Below are 24031 nucleotides of genomic sequence, written 5' to 3'. Positions count from 1 at the left end.
AAATCAAGATTGCCCTCCTTGGTCTAGTTTTTACCAGATTTATTTGCTCTGACTAGCACCAAATAGTGGAGTTAGCTGTTTGGTACACAAGGTGAACAAATCTCCCCCTCTTTATGGTACACTGTTCCTTTGCAGTAGACTTCTATGGACAAGCTTAGGGAAGCTCATAACACTACTGCTGGTGCTGTACCTTTTGGTAGATAAGGTAAGGCTGTAATTTCGTGTGCTGTCAATCTGTCCCTTTGACAAGCTCTAAATGACATGAAAGATAATCAAATGACTGTTCACAGATAAGAAGCTAGTTGAAAATCCAGATCTAGAAAATGTCCCTTAGCATTGATTTGACAGTCTTTGGTTGTGTAACAACAAATGTTTATATTAAAAAGAACTGTGAAGGAGAGTAAGAAAGAATTTTATAGAGTAAGTGCTGAGTAAGTTCTCTAATTATTCTTCTTTGTCTTACCAACACAGGCTTTACAGCATATAATGCAGATAACAGTTTTTTACTTTGTTACTTTTGATATGCAAAGGCTATACTTTGCAGTGTGTGGTAGGTACTGCAATAATTCTAATTTCTGAAAAAACATATGGGGCCTATTTTTGTGTGGCATAGATGTGGATTGTACTGAACGAAGTTATGTGCAATTAAAAAATGATAGAAGTGTGAGGACTTCAGAATACCTTAGCTCTGCCCATGAAGAAGAGTTGCTCAGTGTGGAAGACTATGCCTAAATGTCCTTCAGACTCTGCTCTCCTGAGCATTTAACTGCAACATCCTTCCATGCAGTTTAAGGACCTGCAGCATGAAAGCCTTTGGATACATATTTTTTCGTGTTGGGCTTGCTTGCAGTATCTGAAATGAAAGGCAGGAAAATCACTCCTCTAGGTTACAGTTATTTTTTTCTGTTTCAACAGAGCCCCTTGTGCTTCAAATTGAGATTTTTCTTGTTACTTGCTATATTTGTGTTAGTTCATGTTAATTTTCAAGAGAAGGATTTATTTTATGTTCAAATACCTCTGCCTTGTAATCTTAGATGGCACTGGTTGAAAACAAGTATTAAAGTAGTCCAGATGAAGGAGGGAGGATGTCTTATCATATGAGAAGAGAGAGTGAAGAGAGACCTTCTGTGTACATTTTAATGAATATATGAATATATGCATGTAATAATTGTATGTCCTTTCAAAGGATGACTAGCCATTATACAACTGAATTCCTATGAAAGAAAGATTAAAACTTTGGGGGAAAGAAAAGTAGCAATCTGAGGTAATGATCCCAAACTCTATAATAACACTATACAAAACTGCAATTGTTTGGTCTATTGCCATAGAATGGTGTTAGGTTTAGTGGGTCATATGGTATTTGCTAACCGCACACATGGTGTGGAGATCATTTCAGAGGAATATATGCCAAAAGTTGTCATACAGTTACCTCATGGTTGCCATTATTACAGCAAATCTGGGAACATAAAGTACTTGTGGCTATCAGCTACTGCTTTGTCACAACAGTCAGTACCAACTGTGTTTATATGGCATCTACAAGGTGGGAGTTACAGAGCCAAGTAATAAATAAAGGAAATGAGAGTTTTTTCCACAGGCGGTTAACTTCAAATTGATGTTGAACGCAGATTAAATGCAACAGAAAACTAAACAAAACTGCACAATATTTCCAAAAATGGCATTTTGCTCCTAAAATGCTTTTACATAAAAACTTCGATATATAGTTATTTATAGGTTAAAAGCTAGTTGTGTCTTTCAGGAGAGTGGAGCCAAGAACAGTAGAGTGACAGCAGAGAGATAGGCCTGTTGAGCAGAGTGGCATTCATACGTATATTTTTTAGACGCATTCTTTGAAAAAAGGTATCATAGAACTTAAAATTTTTGCTGCATGGATCTTACAAAATGTTATTATGTGTTTTATAGTGCTTTTAAAATAATTTCTAAAATCTCTAGAAGTTTTTGGTTCATATTGCACTGTGACTAAATAGTTGTCTAAATGATTTTCTCCTTCCTCCCCTCCACTTTTTTTCTTTTATTTTTTGATTTTTTTGTACACAGGATAAATAGAACCACTTCATCTGAATCTTGACATGAGGCATTCTACTCTAGCTGAGCTAATTCATCAGGAAAACTTCATTTATATCAGCAAAGACAAAGGCAGAATTGTGCTGGGAATCTAAAGGTATTGATCTATGTGAAGTTATACTGCTGAGCTCTCTATAATTATATGTCACAATACAGTTTGCAACCGAGAAAATTTATTTTCAACGAGCTTCTGTTAAAGAAAAAATATTAATGTATATTTACTGAAGGGATATAAAAATGTTGTAACATCCACCTGTTTGTGTCGAATAAATAATCTGTAATCTCAGAAGTGAGCTGGCATTAAGCTAATGCATATACTGTCAGACACTCATTCAGTGATATTTGGAAGTTAATGCAAGTTCATTGTTTTGCATTATTACTGGTTTTGACTTCTGCAACAAAAGAGAAAAACTTCCAGTTTCCCTGTGCTGCCACAACTTGTTATCCAAACTCATTATGTGACATTGTAGTCAACAAAAAAATAGCGTACCTCACAACTGGAAGTGTACCGCTATGGATATGGGAAATGATCTCTTGTGCAGCAGCAAATATTGTCTGTTGATGAATACAGATAACCTCTGTGTAAGTTACATGGGAGTCACATAAATAATGCATGAAGTGCTGGAAGTTGTTTAAAAATAAGGCCCCAAATACATTTCCTCACTCCGTTAGGCAGCAAATAATATGAGTCTACCCTTGTTTCTTTCTTTCTTAATAGGCTTGCTGCCACTCAGCTTTCATCTTTCATTAAGGCTCCTGCTGGTGCTGCTTTAGGTGCAATATAACATAATGACACTGAAAACAGTAGGAGGACTTAACCCCACTGCACTTCTCCTCTATCATAAAGACTACTTTATCTGAGTTAATATCTGCCAAAACTGAGGAGGGACCCTTTTTCTTCTGACATCTAGTCACATTCTGTAATAATAAGGTAAAGAATGTTTTGTGACATCTGGCAACAAACCTCTTTTATAGTATTGCTTGATCTTCTTTTGCTTAGTGTGACCACACCCAGGTTTCTTTCTATATACCTTTTCTGCTTTGTCTTTGAGGTCAGTAAATAGGGTTTTAGGCCAAAAAAAGAATATAAATGGAGTGCAAGTAGACTGAATAAAATTTCAGGCTCATGCTAGTGAGGCAATTTAGAGTTGATTGGTATCCCGTGATGAACAAATTCTTGTCTAGGATTTTCCATAGCTCCCAAGGAAGCTAAGAATAAAACCCACATTGACTTTTAATGAGAGTTGGATGTGTAGCTCCTTACACTGTTTTGAAAACTACAACTCCACACACTGAGCCTTTGCCTCTTGTGAGAGAAAGCAGACTCCTGAACTTGCTGTAATAACATACTCCATCTCATACTGTCATAGACATTACAGCTTTTTGATCATTTCCTCAGAAAATTGGTATTAGATAAAGAATTTGAGGCTATTTTATTTTCTTTCTTCCGTACAGCCCTGCTTTCTAGGGCATACTATGACAAGAATTTCCCTTCTTCTGAATATGTACAGTGTATAATTTAAGGTAGCCATAGTCATGTAGGTGGCCACCTTCTAAATGCTTCAGCTTTTCTATTACGGTGTGAGTGAATAGAAAGGTCTGCAGAAGGATTACAGTCCTAAGAACTTTCTTTTGCCCTACTGCATCAGTTGCTTTAATGAAAGAGATTACCTTTCACAACAGACTTTGCCTCATTTTTATGTCTAATGGTCATGGCTGAAGTGATAGTTGCTGCAGCTAGCACTATTGATCTTAATGCCTCTAGTTAAGGGCTTCAGAAGGAGCTTTTAAGCACTTAAATGAAAAGTGAGGATTTCCAGAGGCTCTTAGCAGTGCTGTCACTGGTGAGAGCTGTCAGCTTCTGAGAAACTTCAAAAATTTGACCAAGGCATGTTGACATCATGCAATGCAGCATTATATTACAGATACTTAGGCTTTTTTGACCAGTCTGGTAAGCCTATCAGGTATGTTCTCATGGCATGGTTCAATGCTGTACAGAACTTGTACTACAGAAGTGGTACAGCTCCCTGAATGTAAGCTCGTATACTGGCTAATTGGCACTTTCTCCCAAACAGATTTTGGACCTGTTTTTTGACCTTTGTCTTAGCGGAAGTGTAGAGCCCTGCTAATCAGAAGGCAAGTCATTTTTACACAGCTATACCCCTGCCACCAGTTCTGATGCTAGCTTATTTGGAAGTAATCCAAGAATGTGTGCATGGCATTATGATGTGCTTCCATGTGCCATTAACAATTGGAACGGCAGCTGTGGTCATCTGGAAATCTGGGTTCAAGTCTGGAAGCAGAACACTTCTGAAAATGTTGGCTTTTCTCAGTTTTCTATGATTCAAGGAGGAAGATTTTGCAACTTTTATTTCATCGTTCATGTAAGTAGCACAAGATGCATTGTTTCATTTAATAGGCACTATTCAACATGAAGCAGATTCTTACTGAGCAATAAACTTAGCCCAGTTCTGGCCTTCTTAAACTTACTGGGGAGACTTTTTAGCAAAAGAGGTTAAATCTCTAAAATTTCAGCCAAATTAAGACACACTTCCCTATTTGCTTTAAGGCAACTTTCCTTTCTTTACTGGGTAGATAAATTAGCCACTTGGTTTTAAATTGCAAAGCAACACCAGTCAAAGAGCTAATTTGTTGGTGCTAATGTTGATTTAGCCAAAGCAAACATATTACTCAAAGAAAGGAAAACTGCTGCCAGGATAGGTTTTGTTTTCCTCAGGCAGATTAGTTGTTCATTGGTGAATAGTTATTTACTTATGTACATTACGGTATACTGGTAAGGAGAGAGTTATGCGTATTTATTTTTATAAGTCCAAGAAGCAGTGTTCAGCAGTTATACAGATTTTCCAAGTGCACAGAAGGAGAGATAAGGAGAATAGAATACCTTCTTTGGCTCTGTAGAGAAAGTCACATTTGACAGACCACAAATAATACTGGCTTCAACAGTGATGGAATCAGAAGGAAGATCAGCACTGATTATACCTGTACCAGACCAGAAATCAGAAAAACCAAGAAGGATGTTGAAAAGTGAAATATGGTAAGTCAGATGAGTGGATCTTTTTTTTTTTTTTTAAGATTGTATTTTTTTCAATTCCCTTTGTTTTTTTTACTAAGATGAAACATATCCAAGCATCTCCTGCTCCCTTAGAGACCACAAAAAAAAAGAAATTACGAAGATTTATTATTTTAATTTAGAAAAATTCTGTCCTCCTTCTTCCAATCATTCTGTGAAACCTATCCCATTTGTTCTTCATTCCTTGGCTGCCCTGCAGTCAAAACAACACTTCTGTTAATGTAGATTACCCATGACTGTTTCAGAGCATATTCAATAACCGGCCAACCAAAATGACACAAAGATAAAGAAAATGTACTGTTTCTCCAAGCTCACTATTCAAAAGATCAGTTATGAATAAACTATCCCTTACATGGCTTTATCTGCATTCTCTGTTCTGCATACAGTACTCCAGATTTTGAGTGCCAAAATATTGCTTTATTTCTGATGCTGTTTTTTTTCCACTTCATTTTGCTTTGTTTTTCCCCAATTCCTCATTATTACTTTCCCCCTAAAGCTTTCTGCCAAGAAGAAACATTGTGAGATGTTCACACAGTTAAAAAAAATAGAGCCAGTAAGGCTGATTCAAATGCCAAAGTATGCTTCTAGAACAATGTATTTTTAACTTTAGGAAAAAAGTCTATATATAATTATATCTAGAAACTGCTTATCTATTGGCCTACTTCTACCTCTGGATAATAGCACTCTAGCTGAGGGTTAAAAGGCGTAGAGAAGATCAGCAAAAATATAGCAACTTTATGATCTTATTTGCAGTCTTTTGTTCCTCCCCTGCTTCCCAACAAAATAGAAACACATTTTTAGTAAAGCATGAAAAATGGTGATAGATTGATGATGTTAAATTCATATAGCCTAATAAATTAAACATTTAAAATCCACTGATGTCATATGAGAAAGCTTGTGTTATTAAAACCACATCAACAATGACAAGAGTGATATACGTTTCAGCTGCTTGCTTAGTTCTCTTTTCCTAGCTGTTTACTTGTTTGTAAAGGTTCATCAGTTTCTTAATAATTATGTTCACAGCAGGTAAGTGATGTCCTAAATAGAGGATTATGATTTCATTGTGAGGCTAAAGGAACAAGATCAGGTGAACTCCAGCTTTTTTCTTCCAAAAGAGACAAAAGAGGTGAAATATACAGTACTGTGTACTTTAGCAATTGAATGTTTCCCACTGTTTTATTTTGACTTAAAAAGTAGACCCATTATGAAAAGTAACTATCACATTTCAACTGTACAAGATGCACCTCAGAGTCTCTGGTCTAGCACTTGGCACATGATCAGAGAATGGAAAGGACAAATGCCTTTCAGCCATCTAATGACTACTCTATGTATGGTGTTGCAGTCACTAGACTGTCAGCACTGCTGACACTTTTTAGAATTGCACGTAATGCATCCACAGATGTCCCAGCTCTCGGGCTGGATTTCCACAGTTCATCATTTTCCCCCACTCTCTGACTTGCAGCCCACTAGGTACCATACATGACTCCATTTTGGATGCTGTGAGATGCTTAAGTGACCCAGAAGCAATTTCTCATAGCAGTACACTATTTGTTCTTTAATCTGCAGGTCACAGAATAGAATAATACAGGTTGGAAGAGACATCTGGAGGCCATCTGACGCATGTTGGACAAAGACAGAAATTAAACAACAATCCTGTAACCTCTCAAATCTTACATGGGCCTGACTTCTACTTGTGAATGAGGAGGAACACGTCTGACTTGCAGCTTACTCACTCTGCTTGAGCGTAAATCTTTCCTGACTATCAACTTGTTCTCTCAGGTTATTTTTGCTTGGGCTCATGCAGCCTTACCCGCTCCCTTTCTATAGAGACTATGTATTTCACTTCCCTTCTTCTCAGGCAATACAGCTTTGTCACCAGGGTTATGGTGAAAGAGTGTGTCAGCTATAAAACTGACTATTGTGTTTGAGACGGTGCTGATGATCTAGACTAGAATTTTATCTTTGCTGGCTGGTTGGTTTCAGTGCTAACTTATAGCTGTCTTTGATTTAACTCTAAAGCATTCAAGCAGGAAGCATACAAAACTGAAGGAGAAAGAGTCACACATCATATTACTATAAAATGCTGCAGGCATTTATCTTCCCATTGTACTGTGCAGGACAGAGGTAGGGTTGCAGATGCTGTCTTCAGAACATGGATAAAGGTAGAATCTTCCAATATGCTTTTCTAACCTGCCTCATACATAATTGTCAAAATCTGCTCAACAAGAGTAACGAACAGTTATCATTGATAGCAGAATTGCTAGTGGACTGTGGTTGCAATGCTATGCATTTGTGTATGTCTGCTGTGGCTTTTCATTCTCGCAGTACCCCATGCTTCTGACATGAGGGGAAAGATGCAGTCCCTCATAACTGTGTTGATTTACTATATTGTTTCAACTTTACATTTCCATGGCAAACATGGTCTTTTTTAATCTAAAGTAATGTATCTCATTGGAGTGATTGGTCTTCACAGCTGTACATTAACACTTGCAGTGCTGCTTTATTTGCAATTACCTGTGCAGTGTTAAGAGCCATAGTAAGGACCAGACCCCATTGTATTGTATATCACTCAAATACAGAGGAAAGACAGGGTACATATTACACAGAGACAGAAGAAAATAAGAGTATGCTTGCTGTGATAGAGAAAAGGGAGCAGTGGATGATTCAAGTAGATGTGTATCATGTTCAGAGTGAGAGGCTTCAAAATAAATCTTTGCAGAACCATCCTGGATGGGTATAAGCAGGGAAAGAGTGCATTTGTCAAGGCCAGAAGATAAGATTTTTCAAGTAATTCAGGTAAGAGTTGACAAGAATGAGACCAAGAATGTCAGCTCTCTGGATTAATTGGCAAGGTTGTATTTTAGCAGTATTATTCAGAAAGCATCTGTAAATTCAGAGCACAATTGAACAATTGTGGCCTAACCAAATATCATGTATCAGCAGAGCTGCAGAAATGTGGAAGCATCGAAGCTGGATCCTGGCTTCTCAGCATGACAAAGCTGAAAGACTGAGGCAGAGCAGGGCTTTTGCCTCCTGATGTAGGTAGGGGCATTACAGGACGTGTGCATGGGCTTTAGGGAAGGGCCACTTTGTTTCTCAACAGTAGCTTCTACACATTGGCAGGAATCACAGCAATAATCCTGATTTTCCAAGGATTTTATAAAGGCAAAGTAAGCAGGCATTTGTTTCCCCCCAGCAGTATTTTTCCCTGCATTTCTCTCTCATTTGCCTGTGCTTTTAGCCAGCTCCCCTGTGTCTGCACTTTCCACCCATGGCAATTAAGAGGTAAAAGATGTTAGCTTAAAGCTTTCAGGAAGGTTTAAACTGGTGTGCTTTTTCTCTCATCCTTAAAATACATTACACTTGTGGCTCAAATTATAAATGCCTATTCCTTAAAGTGTAGCAGCTATAAGTGTAGGTGAACCCCTAAATCTGAACCAGAGAAAAGTCTAAGATGCAAATCATGCTGAATTTCAAGACACTGATGACAGGCAAAGGTGGTTGCATTGCAATAATTGAGAAATGGGATAGTGGGCAAGATTAAGAGCTCCCTTATCTAAAATTATTTCTAATCTCATGGCTAGATTAGGTGTACATAGTAAGATATGTGTTTTGACAGATGTAAGAAATCCAGAAATAGAGCAGTAGATCTGTTAGTCATTTGACTAGAGATGGTAAGGCTGCAGGATTAGTGAGGTTCAACTGCCAGTCTGTGTATCATTTCAGATAAGGAAAGTTTTACACTGAACTATCATGGAGTAATAGTTTTAATTTGAGAAAACTTGTGTCCTGTGGTCACTGTTCATCACACTCTGCAGATCTGAAGGCTTTGAGGTCCATGGACTGCTTCCAACCTATGCAGCCTTTGTATGTGACCACAAAAGGCTCTTCTAAGTTTTATATTACTGTACTGTTACAGCTATTCAGTGTAAACATACTGCCTTGGGAATGAATTTTATGAACCAAATTGTTCTTCTTGAAGAAAACAGAGAAAGTCTAGTTGACTTATCTTATTCTGAACAATCAGAACTTGAGAAACTCAACTTACTAGTCACTTTTGGGGAAATCTCAAGCCTAGTTTTAATTCTGTGTTGCATTGGAGGTACTTTCAGGAATTCTTAGAATTAGGGAATTTTTTTCATCCACAGGGCAGGTATATATGCTGCTGATGTCTACTAGTCAGAGCCATGATATCACTATGAAAAAATTATTATTGTGCTTTGGCTTCTTTTCCCCTTGTTGCCCCAGAACAAAACCACTGTGCTGCTGTATGGGACTGTTCTCTTAAGTTTTGAAGTTCAACTCTATTTTCTTGTTGTTTTGTGTTTTTATTTCCTTGATGAACAGTTTTTCACCATTCTAATGTGTTGCGATGCAACAGACTGGTTCAGTCTTGCAGTAGGTGTTTGCTTACCTACTGTGCAATGAAAAAAGATGAGGCATATTTCACAGTGTTGTAGAGACTGAGATTGGTATGCTGATTTCCTTGCAAATACTTCATTTGACTGTGGAGATATACTATATAGGCATCTTAAAAAAATTGCAATTTGTTGTGAGTGTTTAAAACAGTCTTTTCCTATAGTAGATCATGTTGCTATGTGATTTACTATAGTCAGCTTTCAAAGCAGAACACAGACCTATCTGGTAAATTTATGAAGTAATAAGTAATGAAGACGTGTCTTTCTGATGACAGAGAAATATAACTTTATTAATAAAAATTCATCTTTTCCCTATTTATGCTCAAAAACCTCCAAACAAGAGATTTGTGTTTTCTTCATATGAACTGTCTCAGCAAAAACAACAAAGTTAAACTACATCCAGTGTGCCTGTCCTTCAGACAGAAGGAATAAAAAAAATTTTAAGCTAAAATTGTGGCCCTATTAAATTCAATGTCAAATTCCCACTGATTTCAGTAGGGCCACAATGGTCCCTTCTAGCCTGAAAAGCCTGTGAATATCTATGAATACTATTCTCAATACTGTGTGCCTGATCTTTAAAAAGAAGCAGAAGAAACTGAAGAGGTTCATACCTCTTTGGTCTGCGAGAGAGTCCTATTTAGAAGTGTAATCTGTAGTCATCCACAAATTTTGCAAAGTCTCTGTTAATATATGTTTCCTGTTCCAGGAAACTAATTTAACATTACTAGTCCCTGTAAATGTCACAGTTTGGTACTCTCGACCAAGTTGAAAATTTCTTACTTATTGCTTTCTTATTGCTACTTTTAGTTACTTTTAGTTGCTAGCCACTTAATAATCCATAGCAATGCAATGTCCTACCTTTTTTGAGAGCTTCTCCTTGCAGTTCCTTGTCAAAGGCTTTTTGAAAGCCTAAATGAAACATTGCCATTTGGTTCTCCATTATCCACTATTTTGCTGACATACCAAAATAATTTTAGTAGGTTATATCTGTTTTAGTAGATCATTGTACCAGTTTGCTGGGATGTGATTCCTAGGATTAACTTGATGTCAGCAGTGCTTTAGATTTCTGAAATGTTATGTCACTCTTGGCTGTATAGTCTTCCTGAGGTCTACAAGTAGTAAGGCTGTAACCTGAGCAAAGGAATGACTTCATAAGCACTTTGATTTCCTCTGTTACTTCATCCACTGTTTTCTACATATCTACAAATGATGTAGCACATCATTAGATAGTAGATCCATGCATTTTAATATTGTTGTTCTTTACTTTAGTATGATTAGTATGAACAAGGCCAGAAGACATGTCAGTACCTGCCAATTATAATAATTTAACTTCTGGACACCCCAAAACCCATCCTTTTCTGATGGAGAAACTGCACTCATTTGTTCTCTTAGGGGAAGGAGGACCACTTGTGTTCATGAATGTGGCAAATCCCTACCTGGAGACTCACAGATGCGAGAAGGCTTCTTCTAGATGAGAAAGGATACAAACAAATAAAGCATCCCTTTTATTGGCCTCTTCTTCCTTTAGCTCCTTATGGATATTCAACTGCCTTAGGGGCTTAGGGTAAGGGTATCTCTAACAGTTCAGTTTCATGATATTTAGTCTGATTTATGCTGACATTGTCATGGACTCCCCTTTCCTCCTCTTCCCTCTGCCAGCCACCTGTTCCCATCCTCTTGCCTGTGTGACAGTGACACTTGTCTCATCACTCAGTGAGGGGGTTCAGCATTGCACCAGCAAAAATACTAGCTCAGCAAAAGAGGATGAATAGTAGTTGCCGCTTTAGTTCTTTGCATTGGCTAACTATGCCATCAGCTGAGTGCTCCTGATGGTGTAGGGGATGGTCCGGGTTTGGAAGTGTGGAGTGAGCAAGTCTGGTGATATGGTTTTGTGACAGTTTAAGCCAGTCAAAGTCACTGAGCTGAACAAAAAGTAGAATAATGCTAAGGCATCTTATCCCTTTTTATAGTCATAAATTCTGACTGTCTTTTTTTTCTTTAGAATGGAGTAAGGCTTGCTCTGAGTAAGGCTCTAGTTTTGTCTTGGGAAGGGTTACCTGAGCAGTAAGTAGGTGGTGTGTCCTGGAAGGACTAATTCTCAATAATTTTCCCTGAATATTTAGCTACTAAAGTTGTCATCTGTGTAAGGCCCATCTCTGATGTCTTGAGTTATTTTCATGTAGTCTCTTGGATGTTTCTATATATCTTTTCAAGAGTAGAAATCTCTTTCAATGAAAATGTGCATATGTGCTTTACTAGCACACAAATGTGCCAGGCAGTGAAGAAATGCGGTTGGTTGTACAAAGATTAGCTTGAATTTATGGAAACAAGATATATAAAAAGTTTCTTTAGGCAACTCATGTACTAAGTCTTTCATTTTGATCATTTTAGTGCACAAACACAAAAACTCTGATTGTCGCAAAGTGCAAATGCTCCTCAGACTGAGACAATGAGAGAAAACAAATTCAATGGGACACTTGGAAAAGTTATTTCACTATTCAGCAATTTAAATTTTTTCTCCAAATGATGAATTCATTATAAAAATGTGACTAGGTCTAGAGGACTAGAGAAAGGAGCTCTAAAATCTGTTCAGGCTATTGCTCCTTGACAGTGAAAAGACTAATTTTAAAAAAAATTGTTCTGTTTGAGCATATAAAAGCTTGGTGAAACAGATATGAGATAGGCACTCTGAACTAGTGCTTTTCTTTCAAAGCTCTTTGACTGTCACTGGCTTTTCCCAATGCCTATCCACCATGGAACACGACAAATTACAAGGAATGGCTGTTCTTTATGCATGGGGAAAAGCAGTTCAGAGCTTGTGGACACCAGTCCGCTGGAAGGAGATCACTGGGACCAACAGTTCACTTAACGCTCTCAGTTGTACTGTGCTGAACAACTTCGAAAGAAGAAAAACTTTCAATCAGATTGAGTCAGATTTGTGACTTGGATGTAAAAAACCTGTAGTTTGTTGAATTTCCTCTGATGTTGCTTTGTCTGTTTTCTATACAGTCTGGTTCTCTAGAAATGAGATTGTGTGTGTTCTATGCTGGATATGCATTTTACATCTCTCTCTTTTACTCCCCTCTCTCATCTCTCTCCATAATGTATGCCATTTTTTTAAAAAGAATAATAATCTGTACACAGAAAAAGAGAGGGGATGTGTGATGACCTACATATTCATAATTATTGTTAGACTGTTCTTTACAAGAAGAACAAACAAATACTTTCAGAAAAGATTTTTTTTATTTTATTTAAGTTAAATTAAGAGGAAAAAAGACAGTTCTCTTAAAGTATTTTAAAAAGTCTATACTGAACTAAACACAAAATGACTCCTTTCTTTGAAAAGAACAGACTCATCAGATATATCAAGCTGAAAGCATAAAGCATAAGAATTACACAGTAAAATATGCCATTTTGTTCTCTGAAGTGTATACTGTATAAATTGAAACACATTTTTCTTCCCAGTTAAAATCTCAGAATAAATCTATTTAATAAAACACATAAGAACTGGGAGATATTTGTGTGCTTGCAAGCACAGTACTAATGCACAAATCAGAGAGTTTTTATTTTTAGCAGTCCTCATTTTAAAAGTAGTAGCAGTATAAAATTACGCTTGTGCCAGCAAAATATTTGTGGAGGATATGATTACAAAGGCTAATAATTAAAAGCTTTTACCGCTTTTTAGGAGTGAAGTTCTAGCCTGCCAGGATGGTGATGTTCATCTTTATTCAGATCTCACATTCATTCTGTGCAAGTCCAGCTAAAACTTGAGAACAAATACTTATTTCTGTGCATAGATTCTACAGATGAATCAAGACTGACATCCACAGCAAATAACAATTTCCAGTTTAAAATGGGGAAAAAGAGAGATTGTTCCTAGGAAAATTTCCACCAACTGACGAGTCAGCTGGAAGATTTGAAAGAGTAAGTGTGGCTTCCTCTGATGATGCCCTGAAAAATCACCTGGCACATCACTGCTGAGAAGAAGACTACACAGTGCAGTTTCTAAATGTCTTCCAGTATTTTTAACACTACCTTTGCTGAACTGAAATACCACTGTACATTTTTTGTAGTACATGAAACAGTATTAGGAAACAAATTTCAGTGTAGAGGCCAGGATTTCTCACTGTAACAACTTTTGCTAGCAAGATACTGTTGTTAGTGGGAGAGGGTAGCTTAAAAAATTTTCTTACCATTCATTCCAGATCAGAAGTAACTATTGATTTGATTGCTTTCACAGCTGTTCTTTATGTTCAATTGTATTTGAGCTAACAACTTTTTACTAGTGGTTACAAGACCTTCATAGTTTGAATGCTTGAACCAGCCAGCATAAATCCAGATACTAAGGAAATTTATTCAGCAGAAATGTTGATTCTGAGAAGCATTCAGCCTGGTTGGGGTGGAAGGTGCTAAATGACATCTTAGGAATAGCTTAGTGCTGGATGCCAGTGACTAAAATTATTATTAGATGCCTAAATCCTTTGGTGATTCTAACAGACATGTTTTTATAACTAATGGCTTTATTTGGCATCTCAGTGGAAAATCCAAAAATAGAATAAAATGAAAATCAAAATAGATCCAGAAATTGTTTCTCCTTAGGAGATTGACCCAGAATGGGGGGACAGTGTGAGTGAGTTTGAATGACTACTGCTCATGCTTTCCCTATTTTGTAGAAATAATATTTACATTTTCTAGCCTGTCATTTTGATAACTTTCAGTAGGATAGAGAAGTTATGTAAACATATTCCAGTCCTAGCCATTACTTCTCATTCATCAACTGATGAACTTAAGAATTGTTTTCTCTCTGGAACTTCTGTCCATTTTCTGATACCTGTTAACCGACATATAATGACAAGAAATTTACTACACTCCATAGCTTCATGCTGCAAGACTTACAGTTGTGAGAAATGTTTGCAGATCCACAGAGGAATGAAACCATGAAACCAACAGGATAAAAGCAATGTATTTTACCAATATGGAGCATTATACTATCATCTTTCTGTTATGATATTTTGCAAGAATCACTTTTTTAAATCTGTTTGATAGTCTTAGTGTCACTGTCACTAGATATTGGCTCTCTTCAAGAAAATCTTTTTTGTTCTGCATTTAGAGATTTAAACCAACATTGTGCAGTAACTCTTCATAATGTGCAACACAACTGCTTTGCTTTGGGACCCTGAAGTTAAAAAGATGTTATGTTTTGCTTTGATACAAAATGAGGGTAAATCTTTTTCAAAAAAAATAATAATAAAGGCTTTTTAAAGTGAAACATACAGCAAACCAGTCTTATCAATTAAACCAGTTAAAATAATTTTTAATTGGTCTTTTTATGGTACAAGAATGCTTATGGGATAGAAAAAAGTGTCTCTCGTAGTCATATGGATTAGTAGCCACAGGTGAATTTGGTCTGAAAATATGCAGCCATTTTTTCAAAGCTCTTTTTCAAAGATTTTGCAAACAATCAAAAATGTTCATTGCTGCCTCTCACACAGAAAGGTTTCTGTTTGTATGGTTTAGATCACCTGTTCAGAAGACAGGAGAAATGACGTAGGACTGACCCAGATCCTTGTTCTGCTCCTATTGTGTTTCATTACTGAGGCAAATAAAGCAAAAATTGGCTGTATTTTACCAAAGTAGAGGAATTGCCAGAAGGTATTGAACCGATGTGTCCAACTACTGTGCCATTCTCATCTTCATTTCCTTCTACAGCTGTAAGGTTGGCCACCACATGCTGCTCTCAGGCTATTGCCAACTGAGAGGACTCTTAGGGAGCTGCCACAGGTTGGCAGAGTTTGAAGTACCACCTGTGTTCTTTTAAATGTTGCTAGTGTAAGTGTACAAGTTGACCCAGGATCAGAAAGTTATAACTAGGTCCCTGATGTATGCTTTCTCTTTCAGAAGAGAGTAGGAACAGCACATATCTGGTCTTATGTGAGTTCAGTGAATAACAAATGCTCAGTACTGTAGAAGTCACACAAGAACATGGCCGTAGATTAGATCGTATTCTTGTGAGCTACTGATTGAACAACTGAAGATAATGATCAAACTCGTGAATAATCATCATCTGTTTACACAATTTACTAGCGGGGCAGAAAGGAAAAAGAAAAAAGAAAGGTTCATATGCTGAAATAATCTTTTGTGATGAATAATTTGTCCAGCTCAGCTGTTAATTTCTTCCCACTGTTTTGTTCTGCTTTCCTGTCAAGCCAATATTATCATCTTATTTTCCCTTTCACCTATTACTCCTGATGGCTTGCATCAATGACTCTTGAGCCAGTATCTGCTAGCCAGTAACTACCTGGATCTGTGCTGGAATTCATTGTTGCTGCATGTTTGGCTAGACAGAAACTGGGGTTGACAAATATGTCAAATTAGTCACATACAAGGGTTAATTGATTTTCTGCTCCCATGGCATTGCTTCTGCAGACTGTAGAAAGAGCGAATGGAACTGGAACTCAAATACAACCTCTGTAATGGCTAAGTAGTGTACTGTTGAGATCATCTTTGGCTATTTACATGGAATAGAGAGGAATAACTCCTAGATCCAATTGAACTTTTCAATATGGATTGTTCTAGCTTGTGATTTGCTTGATTCTCTAAGCGGACTTGAAAACCAGGGATAATCTCTAGGGTAGGTTTGTTTATATAAGAATTAAAGCTGATTTATATATGGACTCTAAACTGGACCATAATAAAACTTTGAAAAATTGGATTTGTAGACAAAAGCAGCATTGCCACAGCCCAGGCTCCCCTTTAATTGTCAACAAAACAAGATATACAGTGCCCTCTTCTGAACTGCCCGAGTCTAAAACATTGCCTCTGAAAGGACTTGTCAGAGTGATGTGGCACTTCTAGCCCCACAGGTTGTCACAAAGTATATTAAATTCATGTTAAAAATGTAGCTGAGGTAGCCGAGTGTGAACTGATTGCTAATCTTAAAATAAACTACTCCTTAAATCATAATTAAAAAACCCAAAATGTGTCAGATAATGGTAAAGATGAACATGAAAAACACAGAGTAATAGCTACCATTTCCACAGCTGCTATGCAGTTCGAATCTAGTGGCAATTTAAGCTGATTAGACAAGTAATCTCATAGGCAACACCTTGCATTTGCTTTATATACCTTTGTGATTTCTTTTACAATTCTTTAAACATAAAGGTTGAACAGGACACAATTATTTTACCTTCAACTTATTTATTTAACGCAAGTGACAAGTTCCAGCAGACAGAGCACATATCAGTGTCATTTGCTTTGTTTAAAGTAGTGGAAATGCTGACCTGTGTCCCCAAGAAAATTGCTTCAGCAATTCATCTCAATATGAACTGTACTAGTGATGTTCTTATGTTTTACTCTAACGAGAAGTCAAAGCAATGACACTGTTGCCTAATATTCATTCTTCTTACTGACTTCAAGTTGGACCCTCTTTCCTGAAGTGATTGTCAGGATGGGATTTTTGTGAATTTTTTTCTGATTATATATCTAACAAAAAAAAGCCACTAGACAATTTCAGACTATGAAAGGCTCTACTATCTAACTGCTGATGCAATGAAATTGTATAATGAAGAGGAAGAGAATTTTCACTATCAAGATCACATTGGACTGTACGTTATCTTCAGCTCTTATTTAGCCATAAGTTGGAATAAGAACCTCTCTGTACCCACAGAGTCACAGAGAGTGAAAATCAAAGGAAACTTCTCAGCTGATTCCACTGTGAATATGTTGACTAGATTTTGTCCTTCATCTTGAGAGCTAGAATAAATGGTTGAGTGCAGATATTTGAGGAAACATTATTTCTCAGAGGATGAATTTATCTTCTACTTATTATTGCTCTTTACCAGGAGCAAATGGAAGAGAATTGTACCCCGAACTCTTTGTCTTCACAGAGCTCTGCTGGGAACAGTGCTGCTGTATCTTCCTGCTTAGATGTACACAATGTGATGACATACTCTAGACTTGAGTAATATAAGTTTGGTTTGTGAGGTTCCGATAGATAAGACAAGTTCAACTAAAAGTCTTTGCTTATATATTTTATGCCATAAGGTCAGATGACTACTACTACTACCACCTGATTCTTGCTGCTGCTGTACAGAACAGGACAAGAGAAGAGTGAGCTTGGGACTATAAGGGAGTTTCATAGGGCCTTTAGAATACATCTGAGTGTAACAGGGCTCAGCCTGTGTATCATATATATATATAGGCTGTTACATATATCAGCATATAATATATGCTGTTATGTGTGCATATGTATCAGCATATATATTGTTTCATATATGAAATTACAGTATTTCTTCTGGAATTGTAATGATATGGATACAAGGGTTGTAAAATGAAAGGTACATATACACATAACAGTAACAATATTTTGCCTTTATATAGCTTTCCTTCATCAACAGCTGCTCACATCTTTTACAGAGAGTTCAGCATCATTATTCCATTTACCAGCTGGATAAAATGAGACACACAGAAGGTACCTCAGCAGGTCAGAGGCAGAGCCAAGTCTGAATTCCCTGCCCTGTAGTCTATTTACTAGGACATGTTAGATTCACTTTAGCTCGTATGACCTATGTTGTTTGTGTTTGGTAGTCATTTTTCCACTAACAAAAAACCTCCAGTACCAATTATTGCAGTGATCATATTTTGCATTGTGTAGTTTGAGTATGGAATCTCTTTTACTACGTAGTAATTAACAGATAAAATCTGTTATAATAATGCAATTATGTCATTGCCAAATAAAAGGTAAGCACCAGATGGTAGGTTTTATGCCAAGCTACAATGCACATGTATAATGCCATTCTTTCCTTGTATAGTAAAACAAAAATTTATTTTTAAGTTACAATGATCTCTGTATTGTGTGGGCTGTCAAGGTGATCTTTTTCTTATATAGAATATAAAACATAAGCACTGTGAGTGTCTCAGTTCTTAGAGTTCTACTGCAGGTCTCTGTTATCTGAAAGTGAGGTAGGGTTTCTTAGTATCATTACTGCAGCATGGGTTTATATCACACCTACACTGAAGATACATTTTTATAAGCACAGAAAGAAAGTAGTCAACGAAGCTAGAAGGAGGCTATAGTTGTAGTTATTTAGCTTCTTTAATAGTGCTAAGTTTTCAAACCTGACCTGAATCTAATGGCGTCTTAATGCTAAAAACCCTCCACGACTACTGTTATAAAGAATGTTTGCCTTCAGACTTTGATCCAAGATTAAAACTCAGTATAGGGAATCTTAACCAGCCCTGAAGGGATAATGGTATGGAAAAAATGTTATGATGAAGCGGTAGTTAAACCAGGATTAAAGTTAAATAGGTGTACAGTAATGTTCAGAGGACAGAAAGCAAATACATACTAAATAGAAAAACTTGGAATTAGTTATAGGAGGATTTATATATTTTTGAAGCAACAGGAATATTTAGGCTCCTAAATATGTAAAATGTTTTGGAAGCAAAAAAAAATTTTTTTTTAATTGGATGCCTAATGTGACAGTTTTCTTCATATCTTTCTAAAGCTTCTTGCTACTCTAAACCTCCCATGTAGATTACTGCATATCTATAACACCACCATGATGTTTTCTGACTTCAGAATTTCTGAAGCAAAGTATTTTTATTTTATAACTGAAGTGCACCAGTTTTGAAGTACTGCATTATGAAAGCATTGTATCCTAGGCAATGCCCTAGGCTTTCACAGTGCAGAATATTTGTTACATTATAATGACTCCATTTACTCTAATGTTGACATTGACTTCAGCACTGGCAGTCTGAAAGCAGTGCATTCACTGATGATGACCTTCTTTGAGGCTCATCACTTCTACCGTCAGGCACCTCTGTGTTTTTCTGAAACAGACCACTTTTTTGAAGTGCTGTTCATTCTGGTCTCAACATTTTCTTAAGGTACCAAGTCATCTACTTTTAATTTTGTCCTGGAATTTCATGGTTTATTTTCAATGTAAAATATAAAACCAGAAGAAACATACTCGACTGTGGTTAATGTTACTGCTCTCCTTTTTTCTATTTTAAAAACTTTTTCTGAAGATATGAGGAAGTAAATGGTGGAAAACTAGATGTTAGATGTTATAATCAACAGCCTCAATCATTCTTTTTATGTCTAATTTTTCCTTTCTACCAAAGAATGAGACTTACCAGCTTTTATTTATTAGACATTACTTTTATAAAGATCTGCCTTTTCTATATAGTTTTTCAACCATTGTCAGTACATTCATAGGTGTTAGACTTTTCTAATGAGCTCATATAGACCCTGTGCAGTGACTCTATCATACCTGTCAGAACTGCTGTCTCCAGATTATCAGCAGTCACAGGTTTCTTGCCGTTCTTGCACTGCCATCAAAATCCTCTGACTATCCATGCAAACCCACAGGAAATGGTAAGGTACCAGGTCTGCAAATCCCATGATATATGAAGCTTCATCATCGGTTAAATGGGGATAGAAAAACAATGATTAGAAGATGAGTTTTTCTCTTCTTAGGGAAAAAAAATATGTCAGTGCAAAAATTTAAAGCTGAAATATGTATGATGAATGTAAAAAGGTTTTGGACAAATATGGAATATTTCAGCACTGGTGCCACAGTGGAAGCTGTAGTCTGGTTCTCTCATGGTCTCATTTGCCACTGTGGTCTAGTCGGGCAGGCTGGATTGCTGCTCCTGTGCTGCAGAGGGGTCTGGAGGGAGCAGTACGTTCTGAGAGGTGTTTTCTCACTGGAGACCACAGCTTCTACCAAAGAGCAACTCCCAAGCTTCCCTCCAGGAACTGCAGAGCAATTGGAGTCAGTTCTTGAATAAAATATTTTGTTTTCAGAAGTTCTTTTAAATCAGATAAAACAAAAGGTGAAGTTCTTGATATCAAGCACTTTTATTTCTCTCTCTCTTGCACACCTACTTTTTTTGGTCAGAAAACTAATTTTCCATTAAATAAATTGTTAACACTATTAGAGAATCCTCCTTGAGCTGATATTTAGCTCTGAGTGAACACATTTCATTTACATATACCATGCTGAAAGCGAAAATCTGCTTCCTTGTAGCTTTCACAGTGCCATGCATTATGAGTAAATGCATGCCCACTGTATATTAGACATTATTTACACTGCATCTGTCATGCATTTCAATTATTATAAATCTCTGTGCACTGAGAAAGGTGCTTCACTCAAGAACAAAATCCAGATATTCTTTTCTTTCTCCAGCTATACTGCATGGGAAGAAAAAATAAATATCCGATGCACTTAATGCTAATCAAAAGTTCATATACACTGAGTGAATTTACTGCCAGGCAGAAGATAGATGTATTAGAGAAAAAAGACTGCAACTGAGTTTCAATACATCTCCTTTGTTAACATTAGGTGTCAAATGTGCTACATATTTCACTGTGCTTCTGGTTCTCTACATCTTTCCTTTTTCTCTTAAGTTGAAAGGGGTCGAGTTTGGGGAGGCTGAGCTTTGCCATTGTTGCGGGAGAAGCACTGTTCATGTATTTATCTTTCTGGCTTTTCCTGCTGACCTTAGAAGGACCTCAGTGTTACCCTGTCTTAAAGTGGGTTGAAGAAAACTTTTTTCAAATGTTCTCTTCAGGTTGTAATCAATTAATATATGCAGTCTGCAATTGTCTTTTCAGTGTTCGGTTCAGTTTATTTTGATGCATTTTATGTAAGGTAGCTAGAACCACTTTGAAATACATAAAAACGATTCTTATAAATTGCTAAGGTAATCAAAGATATCTTAACGCCTTTTTCTTTGTCCCAGATGTTTTACTCCCTTGCTTCTTTAGTAATCCATATGTGTCTCCTATTTAGTAAAGACTGAAGGAGATGTATCTGAATTTTGACTATGGCTGTTTGCTCTGGTGTTTCATAGTCTATTTGTAAAACTCATTTTGTATGCAGTCTCATCTTCCCCTTGTATGTCAGCTCATTTTACCTATCAACTACCACTATAAACATAGTCTCTTGATGTGTATTACTAATTAGTAGTTTATCACCATTAGAAAAGAAGGAATGAGATTTTCAGGGGCACCTACATAGTTTATATGACAAACAGCCAGTGAATTTATTCACTGAGTGTCCTATTCCCTTTGACTATTTGAGATTAAAAGGAAAAGATTAATTCAGTCATTTCAAAAGTATTTCCTATTGAATCCTGAATATATTTCTGTTATATAATCCAGTAAGGGGCAAATTCTTACTTTTGCATTGCCTTTATGGGTGAAAAAGGCTTACAAGAAACCTTAATAGGTTTCCATTTAGATATTGGATATGCTTGCCCTAATAGGAACCATACTTCTGTTGGATCTCTGTACCCTGGTTTTGGAAGTGCTCCTTCTGACTGGACAGGTAATTACAGTGGTTTTATTACAACTCCATATTTTGGAGTTAGATTGCTAGTTCTCATGGAACTGTTTCCCAGTTCTCACAGATATCAGTGCAGTTAGTTGCCTAGTTTGAGAATGGAGGATATGACTTGGCCCATATATACCCTTAGTTTCTGGGTTATATTCTCTAGATGGTAGGTGACACTTAGCTAGAGCTGGTTGGAAAATGAGTTTGGTATTGCCTTTCCATCTCATGGAAAGTATTCCACCCTGGGGGGTGTATCTATAAAATTTAAACAAAAAGAAAAGCTATAGCCATTATTTTCTGGGGAAAATGTTGACTTGCCATGAAAATCTGAGTATATTTGGCCCAATAGGGGAAGGTTTTGTCCAAAAAGTTTTTACTTTTTGGCTGAAACCTGTAACCTGTTTTTCACTGACTATTTCAATTTTTTCTTTTTTGTTGTTGAAGGAAAGCAGATACTTTTGGAGGTAAAATTAATTTAGTGAAAACCCTTTTAAAGTAGCTTCAGCGTGTAATTTTCAACTAGTCCTATATGCAACGCTAAAGCAAAATAATAAAACCTAGCAACAGATTCCTCAAATGCTATACTTCACAGCTTGCGAAGTGACAGATGACCAGTATGCATCAAACAACATGTAAGTATTTTCAGTGAGTTTTAATTTGCCTAAAGAAATTCCTTCTTTACGGCTTTTCTACCTAAAGTTAATGTATCCCTGACATACATGACAGTTCCTGCTACTCATGGCTCCTAGAAAATACCTGCGCACCACTTCCTTTGTGCATAGCTGGTGTTTTAGGTCCTTTAAACAGGTAGCAGGAGAACAGAGGTTTGTTTGTTTGAAACAGTTAACTGCAGTGCTCAGTAATCCATTTGTTTTTCACTTTCGCGGGGCTGATGCAGTATCATCAGCCATGTCACATAATAGTATCGGACAGAAGTAACTAGGCATGACGTCTTGTAGTGATGACCCATCAGCCTGGGAAATTCTAAATGACACGCATTGCTGAAAACAACCCTTACAATTAATGTGTTTTTCAAACTAACTGCAGTGAAACTCTTCAAATGATCAGGGAAAAATGGGGACAAATTAGAAATTAGGTCCTGCCCATAAAATGAATACACTATGGAGGCCAGAGTGAGTTTGCACATACAATGTTGGCACTCATGCTTCTGCACAGGTACTGCTGGAAAGCATACCTCCTTTTCCAATAGCTCTATTAATAGCATGAAAAGGGCTCTGGGGAGGCAAAAAGAAAGCAACTTCAGTTTCTGTTTGATTACTGGAAGAGAAAGGGAAGCATATTAGATATTTGAAAAGTGTTTAAATTGCTGTGGCTTTCTGGGACCTCAGGAGAAATATGGCTTTTGCCTCTTGCAGTTCATCCCAAGCTCTTCTCGATCAGCTCTGAAGCCTAGCTAAATATTCACCTGATCTTTATTTAGTCGGTGATTTGAACTCTTTGGAGGCAAGGGGGACAAAGCAGTAGCCAGGTGCTGCTGTCACAGGCTGTGAGTGTACTTGTATTTCTATGGGAACTGCTTGAACATGTGCAAAGTTTTCTTATTGTAGAAGTAAAGGGAAGTCATTTCGATGAAAGATGTACAGAGCTGTGCAATACAGAAAATTCCCATGCAAGACAGTTCCTTGCATAGGTCTTTTATGTCTGTGATAAAGAGGTGACAGATTTGGGGGTTTTTTGTTTTTTTTTTTTGTGTGCCCAAACTATTGTTCTGCTTTGTTTAGCAAGTTCTTGTTCCTTCCAGAACAATCAAATCTTTACTAAAATAATTATTAAAGGAAAAATAATGTTGTTTTCTTCTGCTAAAATTTGATTTTTTCCCCCAAATTCTGAAATAAGCTGAGTTACTGTAAGTAAATTCTAGACTTGTCTTGAAAAGATTTTTTCTTACTGCCTACATTTTATATTCTACTTATAAGTAATCATTTATTTGGCACCCATGACAGTGGAATATAGGCAACTTCCAGACATTTATGAATTTATCATCCCACCAGCCCTTTAAGAGCAGCCCATCCTGCTCATAAAAGAAATGAAGAACTGAGGTAAGGAGGTTAAAGATGTAATACAGAAGCACTGATTTT

Source organism: Apteryx mantelli, chromosome Z (assembly GCF_036417845.1).
Source record: "Apteryx mantelli isolate bAptMan1 chromosome Z, bAptMan1.hap1, whole genome shotgun sequence".
Taxonomy (NCBI): domain Eukaryota; kingdom Metazoa; phylum Chordata; class Aves; order Apterygiformes; family Apterygidae; genus Apteryx; species Apteryx mantelli.
This window is presented reverse-complemented; position numbering follows the sequence as displayed.